At 44.2% G+C, this 27,235-nt stretch overlaps 1 long non-coding RNA gene across 2 annotated transcripts; it reads left to right on the forward strand.

Annotated features, from left to right (window-relative positions):
• Positions 1-4,597: 4,597 nt before the first annotated feature.
• On the forward strand, positions 4,598-27,235 carry LOC130277536 (uncharacterized). Of its 2 annotated transcripts, none has more exons than XR_008845465.1 (4): positions 4,598-4,685; positions 10,777-10,888; positions 23,862-24,028; positions 27,008-27,235. It is a non-coding gene; the product is annotated as an uncharacterized LOC130277536 (long non-coding RNA). The 2 variants fall into 2 exon arrangements; XR_008845464.1 differs by having other exon boundaries at positions 4,613-4,858.

A 27,235-nucleotide genomic window follows, 5' to 3' on the forward strand; every position in this document is an offset into this window, starting at 1 on the left:
GGCGAATGTCTCAATTTTAACATCAGTGTTGAGGGATAGCCAATGTCATTGTATACATCTACCACAGTAGTGCACCCACATTCCTGTATTGTATTATTCTAATTGTTACACATCCCCACCGTCTATCTGGTGTAGGATTCATTTGTGGCACTTGTAGTCCGCTGCAGGCATCCTCCATTCTATGCATTTTTATGCTGGGGATCGCCCCTAGCAACGGACTACAAGGGCAGGATCTGCTCCCCCAGTATAAATGCACAACCGCATTTGGGGTTGAGCACCTCCAGCCATTTGAGACCACGTTTTTTGTTGTTTACCTAAGTACCTACCTACCTACATCCTGGCTACCTACCTACCTGGCTAGCTACATACCTACGACAAATCTGACTTTCTACATGGATACCTAAGTACCTGGCTACCTAATTAACTAGCAGCAACAGGAGAATACAGCAGCACACTGCTAGCACAAGGTAAAGATAAAACATGAGTATATATATATATATATATATATATATATATGAAACATGAGTATATAGATAAAACATAAAAAGCTATACAGCTGTAGTGCAACAAATGAAAATATGAAATTATGAAACGGTGAGGTACTTAGCTTGCAAATTTGGCTGCCAAACAGCTTGCACCGTCCCACCACGGTAAGGTGACCTCATTTTTGGACGGACCCTACACTATGAATATGCCTCTGTGTGAACAGTTCAGCAGGCATTGCAGGATCTGAAACATCCAAGGCACCTTATATACACCTGATAGAGGTGGGTGAGGTGCAAGAGCCAACATGGAGGTAGCCACTCCCCCGTATGTGTAATACAACCAAAGAATAAGTTGGCCAGCACTATTGATTCCAAACTATTATATGGGCCTGGCTTACAATTGCAGGTTGCTGGGCTAATTATACAGCAACAGGAGAATACAGCAGCACACTGCTAGAACAAAAATATAGATAAAACATGAGTATATAGATGAAACATGAGTATATAGATAAAACATGAAAAGCTGTACAGCTGTAGTGCAACAAATGAAAATGTGAAATTATGAAACAGTGAGGTACTTAGCTTGAAAATTTGGCGGCCAAATAGCTTGGACCGTCCCACCACGGTAAGGTGACCTCATTTTGGGACGGACCCTACACTATGAATATGCCTCTGTGTGAACAGTTCAGCAGGCATTGCAGGATCTGAAAAATCCAAGGCACATTAAATACACCTGATAGAGGTGGGTGGGGTGCAAGAGCCAACCTAATTAACTAGCTACCTACCTACAAACTTGGCTGCCTAGCAATCTACCTACGCACCTAGCTAGCTAGCTATCTACCTACCGACATAAATACATTCCAGTCTACCTAATTACCTAGCTACATGCATCTCTACCTAGATATCTAACTACATAGCTACCTACCTACATAACTTGCTACCTAACTACTTACCTTCATACCTGGCTACATAATTACCGAGCTACCTACCTACCTACTACATACATGACTTGTGTCACCAAAAATATATATAAGGTATCAATAATGTTGCAGAAATATAACAAATACCAAAACACCCAATCACAAATGTCAGCAATAAACAATGCATGTACAAAAATGAAAAAAACTTTATTAGAATTGTACATATAATAGATTAAAATAAAATAGCACAGTGCACAGAACTCATAAAATACAGGAGGTATAGGCTACAAACACTGGAGAGAGTAAATACAAGTGCCAATCAATGATAGCTTCAGATATAAAGTATATCATAATAGGTACATATAAGCCCTGCAAGCAATGATGACAGCTGAAAAGAGGCACAAAAGGAAAACATAGATCAGTGTAGAGCCATCTGCCACCTGCACTTACCCCAACACACGTTTCGCGCTACTGCGCTTCGTCAGGGGGCATGGCTAAAACTGATTCTAGGTGTACATTATATATTGCTAGGGAGCAATTGAACAGATCACATGACCAGACTGGGTGACGCAGCAAGGTACGTCATGCAGTGACGCAGGTGCCCGGCGGCAGGGAGGAGGCCCCGTACGGAGGACGCTGTGCGTAGTCATGTGATCGAACAACGTCACAGTGTGGGCTGGCCCAAACATCGGTGCGAATGCATGGATTGGACAGCAAGACAAACAACACAGGGGAGTGAACATGCATAAAAAAACAGTGAAGGTGCCAAACAACAAAATACTGTGCTGGTGACATGCAGTGGGTGAAAGTGCTATGAGTGAAAAATATACCTACCCAAGGCAAGACCTATATAGGGCTAAATAAAAAGGTATATATAATACTAAAGAGCATATATGGCATCATATACACACATATAATTTAAAAAAAATGAAAAAAGAATGAATGGTGCGTGCTGTAATGCGGGAAGATCTGAAAGCATGTGAATGATGTGAAATGGAAGAGGATGAGTGTGAAAAAAGTGATATGTGAGATGTGAATGTATAATGAAGAGTGAAAGATGGATGTGATGGAGATGCCTGGAGAGTGTATGTGGGAACTATAGTGTAAGGTGTAGATGGGCCAGAATGTGAGAACATCACGGGATGTAAAGAAGAAAGCTCAAATATATGTAAAAGTAATAAATATGGGATATATAGCATGAGTAGGGCAGGTACCCAAAATAGTGACCAAAAAATGAATGAACCATATAAAAAATCCATATATAGAAGGAAATAGCAAAAAAATAGGGATGGAAATTATTAATATAAAATATGCAATAAAGTGCAAGTGGCAAATGGCTCAACCTGAATGAGAGAATAAACAAAGTGCTAATAGTGCAGAAATGCTAGCAGATGAACTCCCAGATGAATTCCCAGATGAAGTACCTAGAGATAAAACAATACAAAAATTTAAACACAAGATACCTTGCGAACACATAATTAAAATCAGAAATAGACACTATGGGGCAGACCAAATGAAGAGAAAGGAATGGACATAACTATAGAACATCGAATGAACGGGGCATAACTAAGGTGGTCATTAAGGCCCAGGGGTTGCATTGTTCTAAGTTTCACAATCCACTTCGTTTCACGTTGCGCAAGCTGCCTCTTCCACTCACCTCCTCTTGGACCAATAAAGATTCTGTCGATACCCCGAAATTTAAATCCAGAGGCATCAAACTCATGATGTGTTTTGAAGTGTCTAGGGATCACCGCTAAAGAAGACATATCATCCAGATTTGCTGCTGCTTGGATGCCAAGGATATGCTCCCTAATCCTCCGTTTGAATGGAAGAGTCATCATCCCCACATAAATGAGGCCGCATGGGCAAGTAGCATGGTATATAATGCCCACTGTATCACATGTGATATTATGAGTGATCTTGTAGGTCCGACCACTAGAATCAGAAAAAGAGGTGTCATCAACCAAATTTCGACATGCCACACATCTGCCACATGGTTTACAACCCCATTTGGGTGCACTGCTCCCAAATATATTCTTAGTTTGAGGTCCCGAGTAATGACTGAGTAATGACTGTGGACCAATTGGTCCCGTAGATTAGTTGACCTTTTGTATGTTACAGAAGAAAATTTTTGAATATACAGACTAAGCATAGGGTCCAATGTGAGTTTGTTCCAATATTTAGCCAGTACATTTCTGACTTCATTAGATTGTGAGTGGAAAGTGGTGATGAACCTCACCTGGTTGTCACTTCTGCTAGCATTTCTGCACTATTAGCATTTTGTTTATTCTCTCATTCAGGTTAAGCCATTTGCCACTTGCACTTTATTGCGTATTTTATATTAATAAATAATTTCCATCCCTATTTTTTGCTATTTCCTTCTATATATGGGTTTTTTATATGGTTCATTCATTTTTTGGTCACTATTTTGTGTATCTGCCCTACTCATGCTATATATCCCATATTTATTACTTTTACATATATTTGAGCTTTCTTCTTTACATCCTGTGATGTTCTCACATTCTGGCCCATCTACACCTTACACTATAGTTCCCACATACACTCTCCAGGCATCTCCATCACATCCATCTTTCACTCTTCATTATACATTCACATCTCACATATCACTTTTTTCACACTCATCCTCTTCCATTTCACATCATTCACATGCTTTCAGATCTTCCCGCATTACAGCACGCACCATTCATTCTTTTTTCATTTTTTTTTTATTGTATGTGTGTATATGATGCCATATATGCTCTTTAGTATAATATATACCTTTTTATTTAGCCCTATATAGGTCTTGCCTTGGGTAGGTATATTTTTCACTCATAGCACTTTCACCCACTGCATGTCACCAGCACAGTATTTTGTTGTTTGGCACCTTCACTATGTTTTTTTATGCACGTTCACTCCCCTGTGTTATGTTTGTCTTGCTGTCCAATCCATGCATTCGCGCTGATGTTTGGGCCAGCCAACACTGTGACGTTGTTCAAACCCATGACAACGCACAGCGTCCTCCGTACGGGGCCTCCTCCCTGCCGCCGGGCGCCTGCGTCGCTGCATGACGTACCTTGCTGCGTCACCCAGTCTGGTCATGGGATCTGTTCAATTGAAGCATCACCTGACTTTGCCGTTCCTCATTCTGAGCTTATGCGCCCACCCTAGCGCACGTCACTCCCGGTCACGTGACCGACTTTGATCACGTGATCGGAACTTTCAGCATTCCTCTGTGGTCTCATTTATGACATTAGCTAGCGTTGCGGCGTACATTATCTAGGTAATCCAGTACACACCAGTGGGCAATTAGCATTAATGTGCGATTGGCTTGTAGTATGTCTATCATTGCTGTCCTCCCATTTGATTGGTTCCCTAGCAATATATAATGTACACCTAGAGTCCGTTTTAGCCACGCCCCCTGACGAAGCGCAGTAGCGCGAAACGTGCGTTGGGGTAAGTGCAGGTGGCAGATGGCTCTACACTGATCTACCATGTTTTCCTTTTGTGCCTCTTTTCAGCTGTCATTATTGCTTGCAGGGCTTATATGTACCTATTATGATATACTTTATATCTGAAGCTATCATTGATTGGCACTTGTATTTACTCTCTCTAGTGTTTGTAGCCTATACCTCCTGTATTTTATCAGTTCTGTGCACTGTGCTATTTTATTTGAATCTATTATATGTACAATTCTAATAAAGTTTTTTCATTTTTGTACATGTATTGTTTATTGCTGACATTTGTGATTGGGTGTTTTTTTTTTACATACCTGACTTGCTACGTGGATACCTAGCTACATAACTAACAACCTACCTACATAACTAACTACCTACATTCTTGGCTACCTACTTGCCTATCTACATACATACCTGGCTATCTAAATTCCTAGCTAGCTACCTATCTACAAACCCGGCTACCCAATTACCTAGCTAGAAACCAGTTGCCCATAGCAACCAATCACATTTCTTCTTTCATGTTTGACAAGGCCTCTGCAAAATGAAGGAAGCAATCTGATTGGTTGCTATGGGCAACTCAGCAACTTTTCCTCTGCACAGGTTTTGATAAATCTCCCCCTATGTCTTTGTGTTTGCAGAGTGCTATAGTATCTTTTATATCTTTACACACTGAAATATATAAAACAATGCTACAAAAAGCTCCATTGGGAGACAAATTAAAAACAAGTGCTTGTATTGGTCAAATGAAAATGTAAACCAATAAAAATTTGGTGCCAACCTAATCATACCAACCCAGAGAATAAAGCCATGTTATTTAATCCAAAATTTTATAAATTTAAAGGGCAAAAGGAAGAGTATAGCAAAATTGCTATATTTTTTATTCTTTTTCTTCCAAAAAATGTTATCAATAAATGATGTTATCAAGTTATCAATAAGTTAATCAATAAATGATAATTACATAAAATGGCGCCATGAAATATATACAAATAAATAATGGGACACTGAGGGTAGGGAACTGATAGGGAATGTGTGTAGCCCAATATTTTTTTAGTTGTCTAGCAGATTCTGTAGAGACGAGTCATGGTTGCACGAAGACTTCATGACGGTGTGAGGCCTTGAGCTGTGTAAGGAGCCCCATAATATCTACAGCCCTGCTTGTATTCTAGCTAGCACAGCATTTTTGCACCTTTTGTGCACATTATGCAGAGGTTTAGATTGGATCAGGGCGGTGCTCTTGTTGGGATCTATAGCATTGTTTTTTTAATGTTTTTCAATGTCATTTATGATGATGTCTAAAATTGATGCATACTTTTTAATATATTTCTGCTTAGTGCATTCTTTTGGAGTAGATTAGTGAAAGATGTTTGCACATGTAAACACAAACATTTACACATGCTGCCCAAATTTTGGATAGTTTATACTCTCCTCAAAAAGAATCCTTACCCCCTCAGTCCATAAAGGCCTCTCTGCTAGCAGCATGCTCTGTGCAGGAACCCCAAACCATCTGTCCATAGGTGCGTACCTCACAAGTGTCCCTGTTTTGGATGGACAGTCTCTGCCTCTGACCCAGGTCCCTTTATTCCTCTTTGCTCTTCTGATTTTTCCATTTTCCATTAATAAACTTTGTACATTGGTTCAGAAACTCTGCCTGGCTCACACCAGCATGAAACCTACCATGTGCTCACTGCCAGAGGGCTGCGAGAATGGTAGGAGGAAACCCTTATGCAGTTTCCTGCTAATTAAAAATGCCTGGGCCAAATGGGTGGAGTGGAGTGCTGGCTGTGGAAGACTACAAATCCTACCATTCTCCCAGCCCTCTGGCAGTGAGCACATGGTAGGTTTCATACTGGTGAGGTTCTCTGTGGCGGACATTGTTTCTGTGATGCTTTGTCTGTGGGGTGCAGTGGCCCAGTGCCAGGGGCTTGGTCGGGCAGTGGTGGGGCTGCCTGGCCACTGGGTCGCTTCCCCCGTTGGGCATGGGTCTTGGAGCCAGTGGTCACCGCCGGGCACTACGCCAGTGTCAGGTTAGGGACCCACTCTAACGAGGTGGCCTTTACGTGGCGAGTGGGCTTGTACTTTTTGATCAAAATGTATACTAACAACCTGTTAGTTTTTTAAATTATTAAATTTAATTAAATTGAGAAGCAAGTAGATCAAATTACATGGATGTGCGGTAGTGTTTCTCTTTTTGTGTTGCATAAAATGTATATCTGTCATGGGCAACGCTCCGGCCATTCATTCCGGCAGTGAGCCCTCCCTCCCTGCTTGCACTAGTGGTTCTGGGACTCGCGGTGATGCGAGTCCTGGGCGTTGCTACGGCCAATGCTACGGCCATAAGTACACTTCTCCTTATGTCCACGGTGGCTCCAGGACTCGCTGTGTGAGACACGCCAGCATACGAGACCCGGGCATCTCCTTACCCCACACCATCTCAGTCCTCTCTCTCTCTCTGCGCATCGCCGGCGTGTGCCTCCCCTTCCCATAGGGCACATGCGCACCGGAGTTACTAGATTTAAAGGTCCAGTACGCCCATAATTGGTCTGCTGCAGGGCGGACATTATTTAAGTCTGGCACCTCACTATCTTGGTGCCGGATCTTCGTGCCTTGTGCCAAAAGAAAGCGTTCCTCAGCATTTCCCTACTTAGTGTCCCTGACCTCCAGCTCGTGACCTGACCTTGCTCCTTTGCTGCCTGCCTCCTGACCTCGTGCCTGTGACCTGACTACGCTCCTTGCCACCTGCCCTTCTGACCTGTGCTTCGTCCAGACTATGTCTTGCCATCTGTGCCGAGTTACATCTGGGCAACCTGTGTGGACTGAGGGTGCCAGGGGTAGCGACCTAGGTGCCGCCTGCTGCAGCAAGTCCATCCTGCTTTTCAGTGGGCTCTGGTGAAAACCAGCGGCACCTTAGACTCCGCTAACTGGTACGGTTCAGTCATTGTCCACACAGGCCAGCGGATCCACTATCCAGCCTCTTGCAATATATTTGTATATAAGAAACACTTTAACATAAGTGGAATAATGTTACATGACCTATAATACCAGTATACAAGGAGGAAATATATACCACCACACAATAACTGGATAATACTCCCACACTTTACTGAATAAAACAACTATACACAGGCCAGTATACTATACAGGATCTATATACTATATGAGTGCTTATATGCAGTGCACATATAGATCTGTTTACAATATAAGTGATAATATACAAGACCATATGGTGGTAGATATCAGCTGTACACAGGATCTGTATACCATAGAAGTGATTACAGTTATATATAGGGATTCAAAATTATGTATTTTCTGATCTGCGACGTTGTCTTTCCTTTTCTTCTCTGTCAAGATCAGACCGCCATGTCAATCTCTTAACATCTGCAAGACAAACATGTTAAGCTCTGGATTTTTCCAGTGCCCGCCCCTCCTCTACACACATCTTCCCATCTATATGCCCACAAACTGTAATAATACCCTCCTTGGTGTCCTGCAGAGTAAAAGGGCAAATAGGTAGCAGCCAGGTAGAAAGGTGACTAAGTAGGTACATCAGGAAGCAATATATGTGGGAAGGTGGGTGACTAACCAGGTAGGTAGATAGGTAGCCAGGCATGTAGGTAGTTGGCTAGTTAGGTAGTTAGACAGCCAGGTATGAAGGCCAGGCAAGTATTTAGTTAGATAGCCAGGTATGTAGGTAGGTAGCAAGGCAAGATATCTAGGTAGATAAATAGGCAGCCATGTATGTAGGTAGTTAGATAGCCTGGTATGTAGGTAAGTAGTTAGGCATCCAGGTATAACGTTAGGTAGCCAGCACCCCCTTTTCACCCAGTGGCAGATCCAGAGTCTAGTCTTGGGAGCGGCACTATCAGAGTATTTTGTGTTAACGGAGAGAAAATAGGGTGTTGCTTACAGAAATCACAGGTAGGTAATGCCCCCAGATAGGAAGTGTCCCACGGAGGTAGTGGCCCCTAGTAGATCCTGCCCCAGGTAGTTAAAGGGGTAATCCACTGAAAAACATGTTTTTTTAATCAACTAACAGAAAGTTAAACAGATTTGTAAATTACTTCTATAAAAAAAATCTCAATAATTCCAGTACTTATCAGCTGCTGTATGAGTCACTGGAAGTTCTTTTCTTTTTGAATTTCCTTTCTGTCTGACCACAGTGCTCTCTGCTGACACCTTTGTCAATTTAAGGAACTGTCCAGAGCAGGAGAGGTTTTCTATGGGGATTTGCTCCTATTCTGGACAGTTCCTAAAATGGACAGAGGTGTCAGCAGAGAGCACAGTGATCAGGCAGAAAGAAAATTCAAAAAGAAAAGAACTTCCTCTGAAACATACAGCAGCCAATAAGTATTGGAAGGATTAAGATTTTTTAATAGTAGTAATTTACAAATCTGTTTAACTTTCTGGAACCAGTTGATTAAAAAAAAATGTTTTCCAGTGGAGTACCCCTTTAATGTCCCTTAGCGGGTAGGTAAATCTCCCAGATAGCTGCCCCCTGTATGAAAACCTCATATGTAGGTAGTAGGTAGCCCTCCTATTAATTTGGTAGTTTGTCCCCATATTAGCTAGGCAGGAACATAGTAGATAGTCCCCCACATTTGGTAGGCAGCTGAGTTCCCCGACATTAGGTGTAGGCAGCAGAGTTTCCCCACATTAGGTGTAGGCAGCAGAGTTTCCCCACATTAGGTGTAGGCAGCAGAGTTCCCTTACATTAGGTGTAGGCAGCAGAGTTCCCTCACATTAGGTGTTGGCAGCAGAGTTTTCCCACAGTAGGTGTAGGCAGAAGAGTTTTCGCAGAGCAGGTGTAGGCAGCAGAGTTCCCCCCAGTAGGTGTAGGCAGCAGAGTTCCCCCCAGTAGGTGTAGGCAGCAGAGTTCCCCCACAGTTGGTGTAGGCAGCAGAGTTCCCCCACAGTAGGTGTAGGCAGCAGAGTCCCTCCAGCCTCTATACGCCCTTCCCTTTCCCAGGATGTGATGTCCCACGCAGCGATCTCCTCTTGGCCCACGTCTTTCATCCTCCCCAGTACAGGTACCAATGAGTGAGGTCATCGGTGCCTGCACTGCGTGGTGGCAGAGGTCATGTCTCCTCTCTGTGTAGGCCGCAGATGCAGCTCACACAGAGGAGGCAGCGCTGTCTGCCTGGAGATTCGGGACAAGTGTACTGCAATCTCACTATTATGTGACCTGACCTGTGTATCCCAACCTCGGCTTGTGACCGGACCAATTTTATGCTGGCTGACACTGTTCTTTGCTACTCTTCTTGTTTGACCCTTTCTTGTCCATTATAATGTTATCAGGGAGGTGGAAATGTGGCATAAAGGCTTTTGCCCCAAGAAGTTTGCTTTGAAGAAGAGAAGGACTTGTCCAGAAGTAGATCAGTAAAGATGATGTTACATGTTTGATCAAACCTTCCAAATATGGATAAATAAGGAAGAAGTGTCTATTATTATTAATTTTGCTTTCATTAATACTCTTCATTGGGTCAGGCACATGATCGTTCAGTGCTGGTGTCAGTAAGGCTACATTCCCATCACAATTCGGGGATACAGCCGCACCCCATTTGTTTCAATGAGCCGGACAGAGTGAGCTAGTGACGGTTGGCTGATTTTTGGACTGTATCAGTTTTTGTTGTGTTCTGCTGTGGTTTTAGTTCAGCAACTAAAACTGAAATGGCCAAAATATGACCCGACAGGAGTCACTAGCTGACTATGTCTGACTTATTGAAATGAATGGAATGCGGTACAAGTCCGGCAGGAACACGGCAGCAGGTGGTTTTCACATTATCCCACCAGATCCAACTGCTGTATTCCTGAATCATGGTTTGAATGCAACCTGAGTACGCTATATTTTTTCTGTGCAAGTTTTTAGTTTTTTACGTCTGTTGTTGTCACTGACTCTATTGTCTCGTTTGTTTGGTTTAGATCAAAGAAATTTTGCCTGTTGACCATAAATTAAACCTGAGCGTGATCTGTACTGGAATAGAAAGCAATACAAGTGTTACCTTCCTCTGAGACGTCTCTGTATTTCACAACAGTAAGTATCGGGGCAATTGTCCTGAACTAAATCTTATATGTTGATTTTGAAATCCTTACACTATTTAAAAGTCTCATACAATACATTAAACTGCATATTCACATTCAGGAATTGAAGTAATAAATAATGCATACATTAATTCCCTTGGTAAATGCTCTGAAATAGAATTTCCCAACCATTGTGCCCCCTACTGTTGCAGAACTACAACTCCCAGCATGATCAAGGCTGTATGGGCATGCTGGGAGTTGTAGTATTGTAATAGCTGAAGGTTTACCAATAGTGCTATAGAAAGAAATGTGGGACCAAATGTATTAAATTTGACAGGAGCCAAATGAAGCTCCTGTACTTGATTTCTGTGGCCAACATTTTACATGTGGATAGATTAAGTCTACTAGAATAATTTGATTGGTCTGGCAAATACTTGATTAAAAGAACAAATAATTTATTGATCATCAAGTGTGTAGAGAAATCCTGTGTCCCCCAGAACAGTCCCCGGTTGGCGATGGTTATGCTGAAGCGAAGAACCTGTGGAGAAGTCAGGAATGTAGCCTGAGGTCATCACCGATAGGTCAGTCAGAATGAAGCCAAATCATGGTCAGGGGCAAGCCAGGGGTCAATACCAGGAGAAGCAAGACAGAAACCGAAGGAGAAGACGAAGGAGAATCCATTAGACGTAGCCAAGGTCAGAACCGGTAGATCAGTCAGAAGATGGTATGTTAAGTCTCTGGTGGATCACAGCAGATGCTGTAAAAAAAACACAATGGTATTATTATACTAGATAGAGAGTTAGTGATAACTATGACATCATGAGTCTCCTCTCTCTGGGGCTGTGATATCTATCACATCTGTAATAATGTCCTCTACCCAAAGAGTCAACTAAAGCTATATAAAGTGAAATAGTACATACGTATAGCAGCATAGCAGGGCCAGGAATAACATCAGAAATGGAGTCCCAATGATAACACTTCTGGGGATGTAATAAAATCTCTCATTGATGTTTTGAAGACTTGATGTTAAAGATCTTCGGATTCCTAAAAAAAAAAAATCAAGTTACTAAAATAGGTATTTTTATAGAAAATCAAAGGCTGCTTGCTTGGCTGTTTCTATGACTCTCTCTGACTCTCAATGGAAAGATGCAGCCACAACAAGAATAAGAAGTTACCATTCACCGATGTGACACCGACAACCACTACTGGTATGAATTAACAATAAAAACATGAAATAAGTAGATAATCCGCCTGCAAGAAAATCCCAGCTGGTGATGAATTTATCTTATTCCCTACTATACATATGGAGGAGGATACTTACTCACAAATCCCTGGTCCTGCGCTGTCTTTGAGGGCTCGTCCTCTCCAGAACGGGGGATGATGGTATTTACCTCCTCATTCTGTTCCTCCAATGCAGCTGGAGGTAGAGGACGCCCTCTGACCACACACATCCATAGGAAAAAGAAACAAAAGCGGAAAATCATTTCCGAAATGCACAAAAAACAGCAACAAAACTGAGCAATGCTCACTCTCCTCTCTCTACTCTCACACTCAGATCTACAGCTCCCGACCAATGATTCCTTGTCTGCAACTCGGTGATGTCATAATAGTCACTGTGTCAGCTGCCTGTGACATCACCAAGCAGCTGCCTTACATATTTCCCTTTTGCCATACAAGGGCTTTTTTTTTATTATTATTTATTTACATATATATATTTTTATGGCGTTATTTTAGCTAATTATCATTTATTGATTAACTTTTAAATAAAAAAAAATATATATAGCAATTTTGCATTTACTTCCTTCCATATTATTATTATTATTATTATTATTATTATGGTAGACTGCACGTGTTACATGTTGGACACAGAAATCAAGTACAGATTTGATCCCATATATATCTTTTTAACTCTATTGGTGAACCTCCAGCTGTTGCAAAACTACAACTCCCAGCATGCCCGTACAGCCTTAGGCATTGCTGGGAGTTGTAGTTCTGCAACAGTTGGAGGCACAATGATTGGGAAACGCTGTTTAAGGGTGCGTTCCCACCTGGCGTATACGCAGCATATTTCACGCTGCGCAAAATTTACGGCAGCAGCGGGAAATACGCTGCGCATTCCTTGCTCACTATACACACAGAGCTTTACAGCGGCAGCCCTATGTGTGTAGTGAGTTTTGGAGACGGAGCCGCGAGTCACAGTCACGCTGGTGTAAGGTGAAAATATGTGCCCCGTGAAGACTTGCGTCCGCTCCTCCCTCAGCTCTCCGAAGATTTCCGAAGCTAGAGCTGGGGGAGGGCAGAACAAGGGGAGAGAGAAGGTACACGCCCCCTCCCTCATTTCAGGTACACGCCCCCTCCCTCATCTCCCCTCCCTGAGCTCGGGAGGACGCAGGTCTGCACAGGGAGAGAAAAGCCAGAGCAGGGGGAGAGAGGAGGAGCACGGCTCCCGCATCTCCCCTCCCCTCGGAGGACACAGATCTGCATGGGGAGAAAGAAGCCAGAGCAGCGCTCCTCATCTCCCCTGCCTGAGCTCTGTCTGTGTCTACTGTACACGGGCTGGGGATGTATACACTGCAGGGACTGGGAATAAATCTCTGACTGGGGATGGGGGTGTGTGGGCATGGGGGGGTCCCTGTTATGTGTGTGTATGTTGGGAGTTGTAGTCCCTGTTATGTGTGTGTATGTTGGGAGTTGTAGTCCCTGTTATGTGTGTGTATGCTGGGAGTAGTAGTCCCTGTTGTGTGTGTGTATGCTGGGAGTTGTAGTCCCTGTTGTGTGTGTATGCTGGGAGTTGTAGTCCCTGTTAGGTATGTGTGTGTATGCTGGGAGTTGTAGTCCCTGTTAGGTGTGTGTGTGTGTATGCTGGGAGTTGTAGTCCCTGTTAGGTGTGTGCGTATGCTGGGAGTTGTAGTCCCTGTTAGGTGCGTGTGTGTGTGTGTGCTGGGAGTTGTAGTCCCTGTTATGTGTGTGTATGCTGGGAGTTGTAGTCCATGTTAGGTGTGTGTGTATGCTGGGAGTTGTAGTCCCTGTTAGGTGCGTGTGTATGTGTGTATGCTGGGCGCTGTAGTCCATATTAGGTGTGTGTGTATGCTGGGAGTTGTAGTTCCTGTTATGTGTGCGTATGCTGGGAGTTGTAATCCCTGTTATGTGTGTGTATGCTGGGAGTTGTAGTCCCTGTAAGTTGTGAGTGTATGCTGGGAGTAGTAGTCCCTGTTATGTGTGTATGCTGGGAGTTGTAGTCCCTGTTGTGTGTGTATGCTGGGAGTTGTAGTCCCTGTTAGGTGTGTGTGTGTGTGTGTGTATGCTGGGAGTTGTAGTCCATGTTAGGTGTGTGTGTGTATGCTGGAAGTTGTAGTCCCTGTTAGGTGTGTGTATGCTGGGAGTTGTAGTCCATGTTAGGGGGGTGTATGCTGGGAGTTGTAGTCCATGTTAGGTGTGTGTGTATGCTGGGAGTTGTAGTCCCTGTTATGTGTGTGTGTGTATCCTGGGAGTTGTAGTCCCTGTTAGGTGCGTGTGTGTGTGTGTATGCTGGGCGCTGTAGTCCATGTTAGGTGTGTGTGTATGCTGGGAGTTGTAGTCCTTTATGTGTGTGTATGCTGGGAGTTGTAGTCCCTGTTGTGTGTGTATGCTGGGAGTTGTAGTCCTTGTTGTGTGTGTGTGTGTGTGTGTATGCTAGGAGTTGTAGTCCCTGTTAGGTGTGTGTATGCTGGGAGTTGTAGTCCCTGTTAGGTGTGTGTGTGTATGCTGGGAGTTGTAGTCCATGTTAGGGGGGGTGTATGCTGGGAGTTGTAGTCCATGTTAGGTGTGTGTGTGTATGCTGGGAGTTGTAGTCCCTGTTAGATGTGTGTGTATGCTGGGAGTTGTAGTCCCTGTTATGTGTGTGTGCGTGTGTGTGTGTGTGTGTGTGTAGGCTGGGAGTTGTAGTCCCTGTTGTGTGTGTATATGCTGGTAGTTGTAGTCCCTGTTATGTGTGTATATGCTGGGAGTTGTAGTCCCTGTTATGTGTGTGTGTATCCTGGGAGTTGTAGTCCCTGTTAGCTGCGTGTGTGTGTGTATGCTGGGCGCTGTAGTCCATGTTAGGTGTGTGTGTATGCTGGGAGTTTTAGTCCCTGTTATGTGTGTGTATGCTGGGAGTTTTAATCCCTGTTATGTGTGTGTACGCTGGGAGTTGTAGTCCCTGTTAGGTGTGTGTGTATGCTGGGAGTTGTAGTCCCTGTTGTGTGTGTGTATGCTGGGAGTTGTAGTCCCTGTTAGAGGTGTGTGTGTGTATGCTGGGCGTTGTAGTCCCTGTTAGATATATATATATATATATATATATTTAATATGTTATATAGAAATACCTCTGTATAGGACCTTAGAGGTCACGTGCCTTTAATTAAATTGTATTATGGTTTAAGGACCTTTAGGTCATGTGATACCCAGAGTTCACTGGGTCAGGATTTACAAGTCTGCTGACCAATGAGCTTTGTCCCACCCCCTTAATATATAAGGGGCTGCAGCCACTAAATTTTCTTAGTTCCTGCTCTTAGTTCCGGACTATCAAGCAGTACTAATCTCATCTCTTCAGCATCAATTCAAGCTAGGCCTGAAGCCTAATACCTAGCAGCCACAAAACTGTGAGTTATCCAACCTCAATCTACTGAACCCTGTGTGACTACTAGAAACTCAAATCTCCTAAAAAATAGTATCACAGCGGCTAGCACCAAAGCTCATTGATCCCGGAGTCCCACCAAACCTGTGAGGAACCTGTACCGTGGTTCTCTCTTGCAAAGACTGTTGTGTTCCATGCCGTTTCATAAAATATACAGTAAAGTTACTTCAAGTTTACTAAATAAAATCTGCTGTGGACATTCCGTTATTTTTCCCTGCCGTTTGTGGGACGGTTGGCGGTAGGACTATTACATTGAGGAAACTTCACCCTGGCGTCACGACAACTAAGGGTTAACATCACCAGACCCTACATTATCACCGCAACACCCCAGTCACCGTTTACACTCTCCCAGTCACCACATATTTATGATGTGTGTTTGTATAGATGTATGTGTGATGTGTGTATGTAATGTATGATGTCAGGGGCAGCGGCGGGTGTATGTATGACATGTGTATGCATGATATGTGTGTATGTATGATGTCTGTATATATGATGTGTGTATGTATGTAATGCATGTATGATGTGTTTATGTATGATAGCTGTGTGTAAGCTGTATGTATGATTGTATGATGTGTGTATGTATGATGTGCGTATGATAGATGTGAAGCTAGACTCTAGACATATAGCTTCACAGCTAAACGGATGTATGTATGATGTGTGTGTGTATGTATGATGTATGTATGTGTGATGTTTGTATGTATGATATGTGTGTGTGTGTTTGTGTGTGTGTACCTATCCAAAGGGAGCTGCTACTACTACCTAAGGGGGCTTCTACTACGAGTACTACCTAGGGTGGCTACTGCTACTACTACCTAAATGGGGGCTGCTGCTATTATATGTGGGAGGTTTTCTACTACTATATATGGGGGCTGCAACCATTGTCCCATTGTAGATGGTATGGGGGCTACCATCTACAATGGGACCTACCAACAGGGAGTAACCCCTACTTATACGAGGCTGCTACTGCCCACAGGGAGCAAATATTCTGGGCTTGCCTGCAGCTCTGGTGTCCTGCCTGAGCTACTGCACTCCTCGCATCTAAATAGACAAGGTGAAAAGTTCCTTTCTGTCATCAGAGCCGCTCTCTCTTGTATCTAAATGTGCCCTTAAAGCAGCGCTATCATGCTGAAAAACATGTCCCCTATCCAAAGTATAGGGGATACGTTTTAGATCTGGGGGGGGGGGGGGTCTGACAACTGGGACCACCTGCAATCTCCTGCATGGGACCCCAGCTCTCCCCCGGAATGGAGTGGGTTGACCCCCCGCAAAAAAGCTGTGGCCGTCACACCCCTCCATGTGAGGAAGACGTTCTGCAATCTCTGGCTCTCTTATAGATATACATGGAGAGTGCCTGTCTGCCATGGCTTCGTGCGGGGGTCTTCCTTGCCCAGGGGGACAGAGGACTGACATAGTGTGCCTGCAGGAGACCCACCTTCGGCAGGACAAGCTATCAGGTTTTATGTAACCGGTATTACCCGACGTGGTTCCATAGTAGTTCCCCCTCCCAGATAATTAGAGGAGTGGCAATTTTCTTTCATAAATCCCTAGCAGTACGCATACTAGACTCCCGCATTGACCAGGATGCCCGCTACGTGTTTGTGAAATGTTCCATACAGGGTCGTGAGTATACTGTGGCTTGTATTACGCACCGAACCACGGACAACATACTTTCTTGGTAAGGACGATGGAGTACCTTAACACCTTCTCCCAGGGTACGTTGATTGTTTGTGGTAACCTTAATGTTCCACTCAACCCTACCACTGACACCTCCTCGGGCTCTAGTACACTCTCCTTTGTGGCATTAAATGGTATAAAAAGAACCCTGCATCTTCATCAGCTGTGTGATGCTTGGCATCTACTCCATCCCACTGACCGTGACTATACTTTTTTCTCACACGCCAGGGGAGTGTACTCTAGACTCGATTATATTCTCATTTCCCATCATCTTCTCCCCGCCCTAAAATCCTGCGCCATTGACCCGATGCGCCACTCGGACCAGGCTCTGGTCTGCTGTGTGCTCCAGCTTCCCGCCCTCCCCCAGAAGGAATACACCTGGCGTCTTAACGATTCGCTCTTGTTAGACCCCCTTTGTTTAGCAGACCTTAAGCAGGCAGTAGCCACTTTTACGCTTACACATACCTCCGACTCCACGTTGCCCCAGACCCAATGGGAAGCGCTTAAATGTGTTCTACGTGGGATTCTGATGCAGCATGGAGCTAGACGCAAAAGAGAGGCCTCGACACAACTCTCGTCCCTGTTAGCTCAGTGGCACTCCCTTGAACTGTGACACAAGAGCACGCTCGCTGAGGACTACCTGCGGGACCTCCTCAGAATGCGTAAGGACCTTCAGGTCCTTATCGACAAGAAACACAACTGCTTCCGCCAGATCTGTTCCGCCTCCCACTATGAGTGGGGTAATAAGGCGGGTCAGATGTTGGCGCTGGCCTTAAGAGATAGGCGTGCCGCACTCTTTGTTCCCTCGGTTAAAAGCACCTCCGGCCGCCTGGAGCACCATACTGCTCATATCCTTAACACCTTTCATTCTTACTACTCGGGTCTTTATGACCTTCATGTTAAGGGGGAAGTCCCACCCCCCTCTCCCCAAGATATCCTCTCCTATCTACAGCGGACTGCCCTACCCCGCTTAACGCCCTCCGCCCTCGATGACCTGGAGCGCCCATTTACGCCAGAGGAGTTAGAGCTAGCTATCTCTTCATCCCCGTCCAGTAAATCCCCTGGCCCTGATGGCTATACCAGCCAATTTTATAAAACACTTCAGGCGGACTTATCGCCTTTCCTGTTGAAAGCCTTTAACGCCATCTCCCCTTCCTCCTACCTCCCCGATTCATTCCTGACAGCCTTTCTCACGGTAATCCCGAAAGAGGGTAAGGACCCTAACCTTTGCAAAAGTTATCTTCCCATTTCTTTGCTGAATGTGGTTACTAAACTATACGCCAAGTTGATTGCAACGCGCCTGGCCCCTCTCTTGGAGTCCCTGATTCATCTCGATCAAGTGGGCTTTGTTCCCAACCGGGAGGCCCGGGATAACACTTTAAAAACATTCTCACTCATCCATCACGCTCAGGAGACTAAATTCCCATGTATGGTCTTATCTCTTGATGCCAAAAAGGCTTTTGATTGGGTGAGCTGGGACTTCATGAGAGGTGCACTGGCGCATCTGGGCCTAGGCCCCATTGCCCTTAGCTGAATCCTTGCCTTATATAGCCGACCCACCGCTAGAATACGCATTAAGGGTTCGCTATCCACCCCTCTGCCCATTCGTAATGGTACTAGGCAGGGGTGCCCCCTCTCCCCCCTACTCTATGTTCTAGTGATGGAGCACTTGTTGCAGGCTATCAGTCTTAATGACAATATCAAAGGTATCCCAGTACGGGGTCTACACTTTAAGTGCTCTGCTTTCGCAGATGACCTTCTCCTTTATATCTCCTCCCCTAAATCCTCACTCCCTGCACTCCTTTCGGCCATTTCGGAGTTTGGAGCTGTGTGCAATTATAAGATTAATTTTTCTAAGAGTGTTGCGATGAATGTCTCTCTGGAATCCGCTCTGGTCCTTCGGCTCCACGGGTTATTTCCCTTCTCCTGGCACCCTTCCTCGTTCCGTTATCTGGGAATCCTCATCCCTAAAGATCTCTCCCGCATAGTCGACCTGAATCTCACCCCGTTACTGGCCTGATTCAAAGGTGATCTGGCCAAATGGGACCGTAAGGACTTTTTATGGATAGGGCGTATCAACATACTTAAGATGAACTTGGTCCCTCGCCTGCTATATCTGTTTCAGACCTTGCCAGTGATGCTTCCTAAAGCCTTCTTTCAACCTCTCACTGCACTCTTTACTAAATTTGTGTGGTCGGGTGGCCGCCACAGACTCTCCAAGGACACCCTGGCTCAGCCTAAAACAGATGGTGGTCTAGCCTTACCTGACCCGTACACTTACGACTTGGCCGCTGCAGCGGCCCGTATCCTAGATGGTTTTCACTCGGCTCACATTAAGCTCTGGGTCCGATTGGAAACTGAACTTTCTCCCTTCCCTCTCGCCTCCTTACCTTGGATCTGCCCTTCATACTGGACGGCTAGTTCTAAAATCCCCCTTCCATTTGTTTCCAGGGCTGTGTTACATTCCTGCCTTTCTCATTTCACGAAAGCGGGTTTACTTCGTCCCCTAGGTCCCCTGACCCCACTGACTGGAAAGCCAGACTTCCTCCCAGGTTCTTCCCTGGGCGGCTTCTTAATCAACCCACCGTCGGGTCCCCTACCCATAACTAAGGTCCTCCACTCCACATCCTTGAAAGGTCTCTCCGACATAGTGGGCGACCCTGCTCCGTCTGCCCTGTGTGTGCTCCAATATCACCAGCTTCGACATTTCTACGACACGTGGCGGGTTTCGGGTGAATTGCATAGAGAAATCCTACCCTTTGAACGTCTTTGCTTAAGCACAACCAGACCCACAAATACGATCTCCCTACTCTATGCTTTGCTTCGCAACGGAGACTCCCGTGCATTGCTACCTTATCAAAGGGGTTGGATTGGAGAGCTCGGCTACACCCCCAGTACTGAGGAGTGGGCGACATCGGCCCTGCTTCATCGCTACTACCCTTCAGTACCTGATCTCTGCTGGAGGTGTGGCCGAGACATGGGCTCCCTATCTCATGTGTGGTTAGCTTGTCCTCTACTGACTGACTTCTGGTCCGCTGTTCGGGCCCTTATTAACGATATCACAGGCACCCAGGTAGCGAACACCCCTAAAGCCCTCTTCCTCTCCATGTTACCTGGCTCCCCCAACTCCCTGAGGAAAAGTCTTGTTGGAGCGCTTTTGGCGGCCGCTAGACGTGTCATACCCATACGCTGGAAATCAACATCCCCCCCTACTGTTACTGACTGGCTTAGGGAAGTCCTTTATCTTCACAGTTTAGAGGAGTGCCTAGCTGACCTCCATGGCACTTCAGAGCAGTACATCAAGCGCTGGCGTCACTGGATGGACTTTGCAGCCTCCCCTCATTTCCTACAGTTAGGGCCCCACTCCCTCGTGATCCCTCCTACTTCCCCCAGCCTCTAATTCTTTGGTCACTGGACCTTCTCCCCCTCCCCCCCCCCCTCCTCCTAACCCCTCTCCTTTCCCTTCGTTTAGCCCCTGGACCCCTTTTCTTCTATCCCCTCATCTACCATCTTTGTACCCTCTTTGCTTTGTTTCTTTGTTACTTTTCTATATGTTTATGATGTTCAGCTCATCTTGCATTGACCTGTATTTCTCAGCGATGTACCGCCTCATATTGAGCCCTGTTAAGATGTCTATCTTATCTAGCATTGCCCTATATCCTTCGTCGATGTACCGCCTTATATTGAGCCCTGTTACGATGTCTGTTCTTATTGACTCATGTTTGCAATAAACCTTTTTGAAATGAAATATGTACAATACTAATCGTATTTACGGTTATGGAAAAAGACCAATACATTAAGAACTTCACCATCTTATATAAAAATAAAAAATGTTCTTATTGTTTTTGTTTTCATGTTGTCCCTCTTTATCTGTTGTGGTTAGAGGATACGGGGGGGGGGGGGGGGTATTTACCAGTTTGGGTCTCATTCAGTAGGTTAGGCTCTACCATTATTAGTACCCATCTTGAATTGGACTGGTAAACATCAGGACAACTGTGACCTTCCCGGTATGTTGAAATATATAGTATATGACCAGAATAAATGATGAGCTCTGAAAAGGAATAATTTTCTTTTCTAAATAAAATCTCTTTAATTATATGGTGGATAATTCAGCTACCTCCATAAATGTGCGCACTCAGCATGCTGGCAATTGTAAGAGGTGGATGTCCTGGATCTATATTTATTTTATAGGTTGAGCAGGTTTAAGGGTGGGGCACATCTACCATAGCTGGATCCAGCCTATATAAGAAGCAGGAACACTGTTCCCATTAGCAGGAGTCCCGCAGTATCAGCCATTGAGTGGAAATCTTGGGTGAGTTCTCATACTTTTTTTCCCAGGACCCGACCCCTGACAGTTTTATCAAAAGTTGCAGATGTGCAGCCATGTCTGTTTCTTTATTTTTGAGTTAGATGTGTATTACATTTGAGGCATCAGTGTTGGTTGTTGGAGAAGGTATTTATGGATAAAGTAACAAACGTATATCTAAGGAATATCTATTTATCATTTTGGGCACAAAAGGAATCACCTCTGGGACCCCTACAGATCCTGAGAATTAAAGGGGTACTCGTCTGGAAAACATTATTTATTTATTTTTTTTTAAATCACCTAGTACCAGAAAGTTAAACAGATTTGTAAATGACTTCTATTAAAAAATCTTAATATTCCCAGTACTTATCAGCTGCTATATGCTTACAGGAAGTTCTTTTCTTTTTTTTCCCTTTCTGTCTGACACCTCTGTCCATTTTAGAAACTGTCCGGAGCAGGATAGGTTTGTTACGGGGATTTGCTCCTACTCTGGACAGTTCCTAAAAGGGACAGAGGTGTCAGCAGAGAGCACTGTGGTTAGACAGAAATTAAATTCAAAAAGAAAAGAACTTCCTCTGGAACATACAGCAGCTGAAAAGTACTGGAAGCGTTAAGATTTTTAAATAGAAGTAATTTAAAAATCTGTTTAACTTTCTGGCACCAGTTGATAAAAAAAAAACATTTCAGTTGAGTACCCCTTTAAGGGGACACAGCTCCTGTTTAGTGCGTGTAACTTTTTCAGCCACCCGGCTAGGCTATTTTTTTTTTATATTTATATTTTATATCAACTGGCTCCAGAAAGTTAAACAGATTTGTAAATTACTTCTATTAAAAAAATCTTAATCCTTTCAATAATTATCAGCTGCTGAAGTTGAGTTGTTTTCTGTCTGGCAACAGTGCTCTCTGCTGATATCTCTGCTTGTCTCGGGAACTGCACAGAGTAAAAGAGATTTGCTATGGGGATTTGCCTCTAAACTGGGTGGTTCCCGAGACACGTGTCATCAGAAAGCACTTAGACAGAAAAGAACAACTAAACTTCAGAAGCTCATAAGTACTGAAAGGATGAAGATTTTTTTAATAGAAGTAATTTACAAATCTGTTTAACTTTCTGGAGCCAGTTGATATATAAAAAAGTTTTTTTCCTGGATAACCCCTTTAAATGGGGGCAGTGCAGTGGATAGCCAGGGGGTTGCTATGAAGGGGCACAGTGCAGGTAATATTCTATTAATAACTATTAAGGATAATATGCTATACCAGTAACATTACAACTATTAATAAAATATATTTAATGCCAAAATTCACACATGGTAAATTTGTTGCAAAAATTCTGGCGACTGTCCCAATCATCTAAATGGGTCTGGCAGCCATCCCTTCGCATACTGCAGGGATTTTTGCAGAAATTTCCACAGTATATCTTTTTCATGTGAATATACCCTTACATTCAACAATAGGTAAAATATCTTGCATGTACAGTGGTCCCTCAACATACGATGGTAATCCGTTCCAAACGGGCCATCGTTTGTTGAAACCATCGTATGTTGAGGGATCCGTGCCATGTAAAGTATAGGACAGTGGTCTACAACCTGCGGACCTCCAGATGTTGCAAAACTACAACACCCAGCATGCCCGGGCATGCTGGGAGTTGTAGTTTTGCAACATCTGGAGGTCCGCAGGTTGAAGACCACTGGTATTGGAGGTTATACTCACGTGTCCCCGCCGCTCCGGACCGTCACCGCTGCCCTGGCTGTCGCCTTCCATCGCTGTCGCCGCGTCCCCGGGGTGTCCCCGACGCTCCAGCAAGGCCTCTGCTTCCCCGGCATCCTCGCTCTATGTCGTCGACATCACGTCGTTACGCACGCCGCTCCTATTGGATGACGGGACGGCGTGCGCAGCGACGTGATGACGACGATGGAGAGAGCCGACGATGCAGGGGATCCCGAAGAGGACGCGCCGGAGCCCCGAGGACAGGTGAGTGATCGTCAGCGGACCACACGGGGCACCATAAACGGCTATCTGGTGGCAGCTGAAACAGTCTGCGCTGCCGGATAGCCGTTTATGCGATGGTCCCGACATATAAAAGCATCGTATGTTGATGCTGCCTTCAACATGCGATGGCCTCTGAGAGGCCATCGTATGTTGAAATGATCGTATGTCGTAGGTCGGGGGGGGTCACTGTATTTTATTTCCATAAGAAAGCCAAGCAGTCCTATCCAGATAAGTTGGCTATTATCTGCCTTTTTTTTGTGTTTTTCACAGACTGTTTTTTACACAATACAAATAGAAATTCAAATTTTTCCATGAAATAACCAAAATATGTTTGTTCTTTTTGTTTTTGTTTTTTGTTTTTTTGTTTAGTTTTTTTAGGTGTTCCTTACCATCACTACATAATAACAATGAATACACCTGTTCTGGGAAATCTAGGAGGTCTGTTAGATATTTTTAATGGCTATGCTGTGGATGGGATTGCAAAAGCGGAAAAAGTTGATCAATTTATGAAAGATAATTTTGAGAAATTGATTGAGGTCAGTGGTATGGATACATGTTTTATTTGACTATATAGTGAGTGACGATAGAAACACCATGCAGAAATCTGTAAAACATCACTTTATTTTTATACTTCATACTTTTCATACTTCCCACCAGAAAAAAAGTAACTCTGTTCAGTATCACTTACATGGGGGCTTTTAACACAAAAAAACAATGAGGGAGATTTATCAAAACCTGTCCAGAGGAAAAGTTGCTGAGTTGCCCATAGCAACCAATCAGATCTCTTCTTTCATTATTAAGAGGCCTTTTCAAAAATGAAAGAAACGATCTGATTGGTTGCTATGGGCAACTCAGCAACTTTTCCTCTGGACAGGTTTTGATAAATCTCCCTATATTGTCTAACAGGAAAAGTTGTAAATGTTTCATTGTTGGGGACACCAATGCTGGGATCCTTAACAATCAAGAAATGTGGGTCAGAGTATCTCTGGGTGATGAAGATCCAGCATGTCTGACCATCACATGTATAGCACATTGATTTCAATGGACATTGTACAATGCTTTATTTTACTTCGGGTGGGCCTGTGGGTAAAATAAACACAATACAATAAGGGCGCGTTCACATGGCGGATACATAGCTTACAGTCATGGCAGTAAATGTTGGCACCCCCGAAATTTTTCAAGAAAATGAAGTATTTCCCACAGAAAAGGATTGCAGTAACACGTGTTTTGCTATACACGTTTATTCCCTTTGTGTGCATTGGAACTAAACCAAAAAAGGAGAAAAAAAAGCAAATTGGACATAATGTCACACCAAACTCCAAAAATGGGCTGGACAAAATTATTGGCACCCTTAACTTAATATTTGGTTACACACCCTTTGGAAAAAATAACTGAAATCAGTCACTTCCTATAACCATCAATAAACTTATTACACCTCTCAGCCGGAATGTTGGACCACTCTTCCTTTGCAAACTGCTCCAGGTCTCTCTTATTGGAAGGGCCTTTTCCCAACAGCAATTTTACGATCTCTCCACAGGTGTTCAATGGGATTTAGATCTGGACTCATTGCTGCCACTTCAGAACTCTCCTTGTTGCCATCCATTTCTGAGTGCTTTTTGACATATGTTTGGGGTCATTGTCCTGCTGGAAGACCCAAGATCTCGGACGCAAACCAATCTTTCTGGCTCTGGACAGGACAGTGTGACCCAAAATCTGTTGGTAATCCTCAGATTTCATGATGCCTTGTACACATTCAAGGCACCCAGTGCCAGAGGCAGCAAAACAACCCCAAAACATCATTGACCCTCCACCATATTTCACTGTAGGTACTGTGTTCTTTTCTTTGTAGGCCTCATTCTGTTTTCAGTAAACAGTAGAATTATGTGCTTAACCAAAAGCTCTATCTTGGTCTCACCTGTCCACAAGACATTTTTCCAGAAGGATTTTGGCTTACTCAAGTTCATTTTGACAAAATGTAGTCTTTCTTGTTTATGTCTCTGTGTCAGCAGTGGGGTCTTCCTGGGTCTCCTGCCATAGAGTTTAATTTAATTTATATGTCGACAGATAGTTCGCGCTGACACTGATGCTCCCTGAGCCTGCAGGATAGTTTGAATATCTTTGGAACTTGTTTGGGGCTGCTTATCCACCATCCGGACTATCCTGTGTTGACACCTTTCATAAATTTTTCTCTTCCGTCCACGCCATGGGAGATTTGCTACAGTGCCATGGGTTGCAAACTTCTTGATAATGTTGCGCACAGAACAAAAGCAAATCTAGATCTCTGGAGATGGACTTGTAACCTTGAGATTGTTGATATTTTTCCACAATTTTGGTTCTCAAGTCCTCAGACAGTTCTCTTCTCCTCTTTCTGTTGTCCATGCTTAGTGTGGCGCACACAGACAAGACTAAGTGAACTTCTCTCCTTTTTATCTGCTTTCAGGTGTGATTTTTATATTGCCCACACCTGTTACTTGCCTCAGGTGAGTTTAAAGGAGCATCACATGCTTCAAACAATCTTATTTTTCTACAATTTTGAAAGGGTGCCAATAATTTTGTCCAGCCCATTTTTGGAGTTTGGTGTGACATAATGTCCAATTTGCTTTTTTTCCCTCCCTTTTTTGGTTTAGTTCCAATGCACACAAACATGTGTATAGCAAAACATGTGTTACTGCAATCCTTTTCTGTGAGAAATACTTCATTTTCTTGAAAAATTTCAGGGGTACCAATTACGGCAATGGCTGTATTTTATGCTGCGGATCCGCCGATGATGGACCCCTACAGTGTGCCTTAAATGTGCCTGATGGGAGCGGCAATCCGCCTTTAAAAACAGACTCACTGCGATGTGCAAGTCGCCGCACGCATGCGCAGTATACTCGCAAACATTGGGGCTGCTCTCGGACTAGCTGAGGGAGCAGGGGTAGCGGCCACGATGTGTGCCAGTACACCACCGCTGGGGACCCCCACGATCTCCCTGCTGCACACAGCATTTGCTTGGAGCGTCGGGTGCAGCGCCGTGACATCACAGCCATGCCATGCTTGTGACGTCACGGCCATGTCTCCTCAATGCAAGTCTATGGGAGGGTGCACGACAGCTGTCATGCCCCCCCATAGACTGGCATTGAGGGGGTGTGGCCGTGACATCACAAGTGGGGCGCAACCATGACATCATCACTAGTCATCCGGCACGGAGCAAAGTTCGGTCTGGGGTGCCGCAGCTGACATCGCGGGGGTCCCAAGCGGCACGACCCCCACAATCAGACATCTTATCCCCTATCCTTTGGATAGGGAATAACATATCTAGGTGCAGAGTACCTATTTAAAAGAAATTCCAATGTTTAAGATTCCTAAAAGTCCATTCCCAATAAAACTAGTGTGGAACCTTTTTTGGGTACATTTTATACCAATGGGATTTCTGAACCATCATATACCTGACTAATGAATAAAATACAAAGCTGATTTTATCTTTTGTCTTACAATGGTTCCTCCAAAAATTCTGTATTTTTGTTACTTTACAGCATCCAACCCATCCAGAGGTAGTTAAAGAATTGGTGGCCAAAGTCGACGAAGTCAAAGTAAATGGAGTTGACAGTCTAATATATGCTGGATTAGTATGCAATCTCCTACATGCTTATAGTAAAGATCAAGTTGGGGTTGCCGAAAATCCAGAAACAAGTTCATAACAAATATATAATATGTTTGTAGAAGTTTTGTCATGTTGAGATTCCAATAAAGTAACGTCATCA

This window comes from Hyla sarda, chromosome 6, assembly GCF_029499605.1.
Source record: "Hyla sarda isolate aHylSar1 chromosome 6, aHylSar1.hap1, whole genome shotgun sequence".
NCBI lineage: Eukaryota > Metazoa > Chordata > Amphibia > Anura > Hylidae > Hyla > Hyla sarda.